This window comes from Mauremys reevesii, linkage group 12, assembly GCF_016161935.1.
Source record: "Mauremys reevesii isolate NIE-2019 linkage group 12, ASM1616193v1, whole genome shotgun sequence".
Lineage (NCBI taxonomy): Eukaryota > Metazoa > Chordata > Testudines > Geoemydidae > Mauremys > Mauremys reevesii.
Genome location: NC_052634.1, coordinates 20,617,630 through 20,626,019, shown reverse-complemented (window position 1 = coordinate 20,626,019; position 8,390 = coordinate 20,617,630). Strand labels below are relative to the sequence as shown.

At 49.7% G+C, this 8,390-nt stretch overlaps 2 non-coding genes across 2 annotated transcripts; one reads left to right on the top strand and one right to left on the bottom strand.

Annotated features, from left to right (window-relative positions):
* Positions 1–1,781: 1,781 nt before the first annotated feature.
* Positions 1,782–1,863, top strand: TRNAS-GCU. Its single transcript has one exon. It is a non-coding gene; the product is annotated as a tRNA-Ser (tRNA).
* A 3,663-nt stretch (positions 1,864–5,526) lies between these two features.
* On the bottom strand, positions 5,527–5,599 carry TRNAK-UUU. The gene has a single exon. It is a non-coding gene; the product is annotated as a tRNA-Lys (tRNA).
* Between the last annotated feature and the right edge of the window lie 2,791 nt (positions 5,600–8,390).

Here is an 8,390-nt window from a genome sequence, read left to right as displayed (position 1 = left end):
CTGGGGCCCCTGCACTTGTTCTCCCTTTCCCTGGGCTTTGGCATCACTAGCCCCTGCTTAGCGAGTAGGGTTCAGTGGTCCCCAAAATGTGGGGCATGACTCCTAGGGGGACACAAATGAAGTTTCATGGGGGCACCTCAGGGCCTGAGCCAGCCCCCATGGAGGTAGCAGATTTAAAGTTTATTAGAGAATATTTAAAAATAAACAATACAAAGTGTTTGAGGCATCAGTTATTGTGTCATTGGGGGTAACATACAGGTTGTAGGGGGATGTTAGCGTTTTGGTATTGGACGGCATATACATATACACAGTCTGTCATGTCCCCAGTGCGGGGTATACGGTAGGTGGGTTCAAGGTACAGCCAGCAAGCAGTGAGGGTACATCACTCATACAAACAGGTTACGGATAGTCGTGGGCATGAATAAATGAGCGGACTGGGTAATGATGGTAGGATGACCCTCACAGGGCAGAGTTCAGTTTGGTTGGTTCTGGGCTCAGGCGATAAAGTCCAGCAGGGGAAGTTTACAGGTCTCTTCCCCCTTGTGGGTGCGTGAAGTCACGCCGGCTCACTCTTAGTATTGACGGTGGCCGGTGACGTGCTCTGTGTAAATGTCTCTGGACCACCGAATAGTGTCCGAGACCATTAGGCATCTCATGAGCCGCGCGTAGCGATGGCCCACCCCACAGGTCCGCAGCACGCGCTCATTAAGGGGGTCCCAGGCGCCCAAGGCCCCAACGATTAGGGCATCGGTGTAGACCTCGTAGCCCTTTGCTCGCAGGGTGTCAGCCAGGGGAGCGTACTTTTCGAGTTTGCGGGCTCGGGCTTGGCGGAAAGCCGTGGTCCTATTCTCGAACGGGATCGTCACGTCGACGAGGATGATCTTTTTCCGGTCCTCATCCGTGATGACGATGTCCGGGCGCAGCAGGCTGTCGGTGCCGGGGATGGCACGATTGACAGCGATCTCTCCCAGGTGCGGGGCGATGGCCTTCACCAGGCGGTCCTGGACGGCGTTGTGGCACAGCTGCCAGGCTCTGGCATGGGGCTTGCAGCTGCACAGGACATGGGGCAAGCTCTCCATGGCGTACCCACACTTCCTGCAGCGCTTGTCCGGGTTCCCGTGGTGGATGGCTCCGTTGAGAGGGACACAGTTCAACCGGGCGTGGTGTATGTCTCAGCCCCACTCTGTCCCAGCTCTTCCCCAACCCCACCCTCAGCCTGGGGCTCTGGCTCCTAGCTCGGCCTCGACCCCCTTACCTCTGTCTGCACCCCTCTCCCCAGCAAGCAACGGCCCCACTCCCAGCCCTGGTTCTCAACCGTGGCTTCTGGGGGGGCCTTAGTCATGGATAAGAGGGCACAGTGTGAAATGTTTGGGGAATGACTGGTTTAGGGTGATGTTCTCAATCACTTCTATGCAATCAAATAAAAGCTATTCCTCATCCACCTACCCCTCCATCAGGACGGACTAGGTATGTTCTGCTGCCCTTCACTCATGCAGGAAGGATAATAACATTTCATTCCATTCAATCCTAAAGTGATTTGTAACCCGCCATCAGCCAAAACTGGTCATTTTGGGGAAGCGGCCCCATCATGCTGCATAACTAGGCAGAGTAGGTGTGTCTGTGCAAACACAGTCTGTTCCTGAAGTCTTTCCCCCAGCTCCTCACTAGATGTGAGGGGGAAGCTCATTCAGCCCCTGCTTCCACTTAGTATTTAAAACTCCTTATTGTCCCTATCTCTGCTGGCCTTAGATTTCTCCTCCTGTCCTTTTTCTAACAACTCAGATGAGGTGGCTGAGTGGTTAAGGTGATGGACTGCTAATCCATTGTGTTCTGCACGCATGGGTTCGAATCCCATCCTCATCGGGTGCATTTACTTTTCACCCCTCCTTTGTAGACAATCATCTCCCCCTTTGGTACAATGACAGATCAAACAATGTTGCTTCTTGCAATCAGAAACTCAGAACTCCCTTGCTTTAAATAAAATGTCTAAATCACAGATTTCTTAAAAAAAGAAATTCTCTAGTGTTGTATTTCTTAGTTTTTATCTCAAAAGGGAACATCCTCATCATCTCCCCCAAACACCCTGGGACCTGCCCAAATTATTAAAATACCCTCAACCCGAGCAAGGCGAGAGCAGTGAATCAGAGCTAGTGTCTAGGACAAGCTGTTCTGAAGGAGGCAACTCCAACATTTTCTCCCTGCTTCCCTTGGCAAGGTCTGACTGAGAAAACAAAATTCCCCAAACTGAAAATTTTCTGCTGAAAAACCAATACTAGTCTGTTTGGGGACTTTGGTTTGCAAGTATTATTGTTATTATTCTCTTCTGATTTCTGAGTCAGTTCAGTTCAGTCTTTGTCCTCCAGGTGTGTTTCCAGCTGTTGAGGAGAGAGGCCAAGTCATGATGTCTCTTCCCCTCTTTCATAGTTTCTTCCAACTTGCTAGGAAGCTCCTTTGCTACGATGTGAGTCAAGCAGTGTCCATTGTCTCTGTGCTATCTCAGAGAAGCCTGCATTGTACACGGTTCCTGGGATAGTCCTTGGGAGTGTGGATCCCTTCAATGGGCCAGCAGCAAGTCTGGCTCCTCCCTTGTCGCACCTGAAAGGCTGGTGGGGGGCATTTCCCAACCTCATAACATATCTCAGTAACGCACACAGAGCAAAACTTCATAACTTCCCAACCAATGCGAGCACACACAATCCAACCCGATATTAATGTTCAACAGATCAAGACTTTTGAAATGATACCTCACCAGGCAGACTTTGTACAAACCATGTCATCATTATATGAGAGTGGTGAATATGGGGCTTCCAGGTGCTGCTTTGAGCACAGCATGCCACACCTGGGCTTCCATTGCAATGGAGACGTACCCTTAGAGTCCATCTCTCCTGGGATAAAGATGGCAGCAGGGCTGGCCTGGGTCATCTGACTTGGGCTCCTGGAGCTAAAGCTGAGGGGCTAAAAACTGTGGTGCAGATATTTGTGTTCACACTGAAGCCTGGGTTCAGAAACCCTCACCCCTCGTGGGGCCTCAGAGGTTGGGCTCAAGCCCATATGTCTGCACTGTAATTTTATAGAGGTTGGGAGGGAGTTTAGCAAGTGGAAATGGTAAAACCACATTGAGGGGAGTGGACCACTGACCTATCAGCTCTTAACACCCAAACTTTCAGTAACTCTCTTATCAGTGCCTGCGAGTGTAATTTAAACCATAGGTCCATCTAGCTCTGAATCTTTTCTTCTGAGAGTAGCCAATACCAGGTGCCCCAAAAGCCACTCCTCAAGGCACCACTGGGAGTTGAACCCAGGATCTCCTGTATACAAAACAAGGGCCGTAATCAGCTAAGCCATGGTACCTGCTCTTGTTTAAAATGCTGTGTTTGCCCACACCTGACTCTCTGCCATCGCCACTGGGCCCTGGCAAGTGTTGCTTGTGTTTGGCTTCTGTAAAGCAGAGGAGCAGGTGAAGTTTTGCTCCCAAGGTGTGTGTGTGATTCTTTGGACACGTCTACACTACAAAATTAGGTTGGTGTAATTACATTACTTAGGCTGGCAATGCAGTTCTATCAACCTAATCCTGCTGTAGATAACAGCTCAGCAGTCAGAAATTTCTGGAGCTATGAAACAGAAGGGAGCCAGCCTCTGTAGCAGGAATGCAGAGCAGGTGAGTTCATGGTGGGATACTAGTGAAGACCAGTGATGGTGATATAATGACCAGCAGCATTTACACTGACAATTTGTCACTTTAAGTTTGCTGCACAAAGCTCTAGGCCTCTCGTCGAGGTGGTTTTATTTTGTCACCAAAACAGGGCAATTTTGTCACCAGACGTGGAATTGCAGTGTGTGCACCAGCCAAAAGGTGCTGAGCGAGGGAGTGTTGGGTTGCTTGCACACACACACACACACAGCTTGCAAGGAAAACCTCACCTGCTCCTCTGCTTTGCAGAATCCAACACAAGCAAAGCTTTTCAGGCCCCAGTGGGGATGGCAGGGAGTCAGGTGTGGGCAGACACGGTATCTTAGCCACAGGTAGGCACCATGGCTTAGCTGGCCAAAGCACCTGCCTTGTAAACAGGAGAGCTTGGGTTCAACTCCCACTGGTGCCTTGTTGATTAACTTTTGGGGCACCTGGTATTTGCCAGAGGATAAAACACAGACCTAGATGGGTTTTTGGTCCAGCCTAGTATGGCTGTTTAAATTACACTCACAGGCACTGATAACAGAATTACTGAAAGTTTGAGAGTTAATAGGTCAGTGGTCCAGCCTGTCACAGATGACCCCCCTCCCTCTGGGACAGGGGCTGGTCTGAGCTCTTACACCAAATGGCTCATTGTGGCTGCCAGAATCTGTGAGCGGCTCATTTAGTTTGCATGGAGGGTTGAGTCCTGCTTTGTGCACCATGTGTGAGAATGAAAACCCTAAACCACCCTTTGAAATAACAAATGCAGCAGGACGTGTTATTGTCCCTGACCCAAAGCAGACAGACCAATGGAGAACTGCCATTGAGTCCAGGGGAATACTCCACTGCCAATTTACATTTTTTGCTTGCTAAACTCCCTCCCAACCTTGAGGGCTCCCAGTGCCCGATATTGAGCTTGAGCTGAGATGTCTACAGTGCAAATTTATCACCCCACAGCCCGAGCCTGCACTGGCACAGGCCAGCTATGGTTGTTTCATTGCAGTGTAGACATAGCCCCAGCCCAAGTGGCTTTGGAACCCATGTCCCCTGCCTAGCAAGTGCTATTGAATTGAGGGTGAGTCTCTCAATCGGGGGCTGCCAAGCACAGTTGTGCTGCCCTCGATTCACACAACAAGGATAACAACCCTTTATTTTACTCCTGCCCCTGTAACATGGAGACTGGGAATCCAACACCAGCCACAAGTGATCATTTTGGCAAGCAACCCAACATATTTCCAACATTCTGTAAAATCCACATGCAGACTTATACACGAAACCTTGCAAGAAAATCTTCCTGAGGGGGTCTGAAGCACCTGCTGCTGGAGGGAAGGAGGGAGCCGTAGGTTGGGATTGAGAAGCAGCATGAGGAGGGGGGCCTGTGGGTTGTGATTGAGGGGCACTGGGAATAGGAGGTGCCTCTGGATGAAGGAGAAGGATGAAGAGGAGCAGGCTCTGGTTGGGAGTGAGGAGCAGTGAGCACAGGGGGGACTGAGGGTTGGGACTGAGGGGCACTGAGAAAAGAGGGGACATGGGTTTAGGCTGAAGAGCATCTTCATTTGGGGATCCAGCAGGACAGGGGAAGGCAGCAGGTGATTCTAATTCCTTAGGGATATTCTGTGTGTGTGTGTGTGTGTGTGTGTGTGTGTGTGTGTGTGTGTGTGTAGGGAAGGAAGATGCTCTATGCCCAGAGGCCTTTATTCCTCCAGGCTGCAAGGACAGAGGGGCTGTCAGGAAGTTGCCCCTTCAAACCCCCCCCAAAAGGCCCTTCTGAGGAAAGGGAAAATCCTGCAGAGAAAAAGTAACATCAAAGAGGATGTGAGAAAGACAGGTTAAGGTCTTGGGGAGTAGTTTATCACCTGACCAGGGACTTGAACCCTGGACCCTCAGATTAAAAGTCTGATGCTCTGCCAACTGAGCTAGCCAGGCTCACAAAGGAATAGAGCAAGTTGGTGCAGAGGAGAAACTAGTCAAGAAAACAAGAGCGGGAAACAATAGGGGAAACCTGCTGCTCTCTCTGGCCTGGTCAACACTACGAGTTTATATCAAATTTAGCAGCGTTAAATCGCATTAACCCTGCACCCGTCCACACAATAAAGCCCTTTATAGTGATATAAAGGGCTCTTAATACCGATATCTGTACTCCTCCCCGACGAGGGGAGTAGCGCTGAAATCGGTATTGCTATTTCAGATTAGGGTTAGTGTGGCTGCAATTCGATGGTATTGGCCTCCGGGCGCTATGCCACAGTGCACCATTGTGACTGCTCTGGACAGTAATCTGAACTCGGATGCACTGGCCAGGTTGACAGGAAAAGCCCTGCAAACTTTTGAATTTCATTTCCTGTTTTCCCAGCGTGGAGTGCCGATCAGAACGGGTGACCATGTAGTCCCAGAATCCAAAAAGAGCTCCAGCATGGACCATACGGGAGATACTGAAGCTGATCTCTCCATGGGCAGATGAATCATTTCTATCAGAACTCTGTTCCAAAAGACAAAATGCCAAAACATTTGCAAAAATCTCCAAGGCCATGATAGACAGAGGCCACAACGGGGACTCAACACAGTGCTGCGTGAAACTTAAGGAGCTGAGACAAGCGTACCAGAAAGCCAAAGAATGAAATGGACCCTCGCGGAGGGAGGGGCAACTGATGACTGTAGCTATCCCAACAGTTCCTGCACTCTCCGAAAACCATCTGAATTCTTGGCTGAGTTCCCAAAGCCTGAAGGTTCACAAACATTGTCGCGGGTGGTTCAGGGTATATGTAGTCGCCCCCCCCCCGCCCCCCATGTAAGCAAATGGAAAAAAATTGTTTCTCGCCTTTTTTCAATGTCACAGTATGTCTACTGGATGCTGCTGGCAGACGTGGTGCTGCAGTGCTACACAGCAGCATCGCCTTTCCTTCCCTTGCGGACGGCAGACGGTACAGTAGGACTGATAGCCGTCATCGTTGTCCCGTGAGTGCTCCTGGCTGGCCTTGGTGAGGTTGCCCTGGGGCGCCTGGGCAAAAATGGGAATGACTCCCAGGTCATTCTCTTCTTTAAGCTTTGTCTAATGGAGATTCAATCCTGCCTGGAATATCATAGCAGCTGGAGGCTGCCCTCCTCTCCCCCCTTTAAGCTCTACTTGCAGAGGCAATAAAGTCAGTGTTGTTTCAAATTCCTGCATTCTTTATTACTTCATCACACAAATGGGAGGATAACGGCTATGGTAGCCCAGGAGGGGTGGGGGAGGAGGGAAGCAATGGGTGGGGTTGTTGCAGGGGCACCCACTAGAATAGCATGCAGCTCATCATTTCTGTGGGATGTCTGGGGTGCTGACCCGGAGCGGCCGTTTGCCTCTCTGGTTCTTTAGTAGGCTTTCCTGATAGTCTAGACAGGACTGACTCTCCTTTTAGACAAAACTTAAAGAAGGGAATAACCTAGGGAGTCATTTCCATTTTTGTCCATGCGCCCCCGGCCAACCTCACCAAGGCCAGCCAGGAGCACCCATGACAGCAGTAGATGGTACAGTGTAACTGTCACTGTCAACTTGCAAAGCAGCAGACAGTACAATATGGCTGGTAACTATCTTTACTAACTTGCAGAAGGCAAGGGGATGCTGCTTGTAGCGCTGCAGTACCGCATCTGTCAGCACCATCCAGTAGACATACAGTGATGGTGTAAAAAGGTTGAATGGGCTCCATGGTTTCCATGCTATGGCTTTCCCTCCTGGCAATCCAGGGAAAAGGGCGCAAAATGATTGTCTGCCGTTGATTTCACAGAGGGAGGATTGACTGACGACATTTACCCAGAATCACCCACGACACTGTTTTAGCCCCATCAGCATTGGGATCTCAACCCAGAATTCCAATGGGTGGGGGAGACTGCGGGAACTATAAAAGCAGCAAAGAATCCTGTGGCACCTTATAGACTAACGGACGATTTGCAGCATGAGCTTTCGTGGGTGAATACCCACTTCTTCGGATGCAAGTAGTGGAAATTTCCAGGGGCAGGTAAATATAAGCAAGCAAAAAGCAAGCTAGAGATAACGAGGTTAGTTCAGTCAGGGAGGATGAGGCCCTGTTCTAGCAGTTGAGGAGTGAAAACCAAGGGAGGAGAAACTGGTTCTGTAGTTGGCAAGCCATTCACAGTCTTTGTTTAATCCTGAGCTGATGGTGTCAAATTTGCAGATGAACTGAAGCTCAGCAGTTTCTCTTTGAATTCTGGTCCTGAAGTTTGTTTGCTGCAGGATGGCCACCTTAAGATCTGCTATTGTGTGGCCAGGGAGGTTGAATATCTGATTTGTGTCCATTTATCCTTATCCTTTGGACAGTCTCTACGGAAAAGGATAAATGGACACAAATCAGATATTAGGAATGGCAATATACAAAAACCTGTAGGAGAACACTTCAACCTCCCTGGCCATGCTGGGCACTTCACTGGCAGAGCGACATCTCTCAGGGTGTGACCCCTCCCCAAACCCATAGAGTTCAGGTGACCTAAGCCCTGGTTAGATAGTGCTAAAGGAAAGGAAGAATTGTTCTGTCCATGTAGCTATTACAGGGATGGGAAAACCCCTCCACTCATTGTCTACTCCAAAGTGCTATAGCAGTGCCACAGCAGCATTTTAAGTGTAGACAGAGTGAAACTAGATCTGGCTCTAGTTTGCACTGTGTATGCTCAGCTACTAAGACTATAATAGCAACAACAACAGTGCAGTGCTTGCATAGTTGGCAGGATT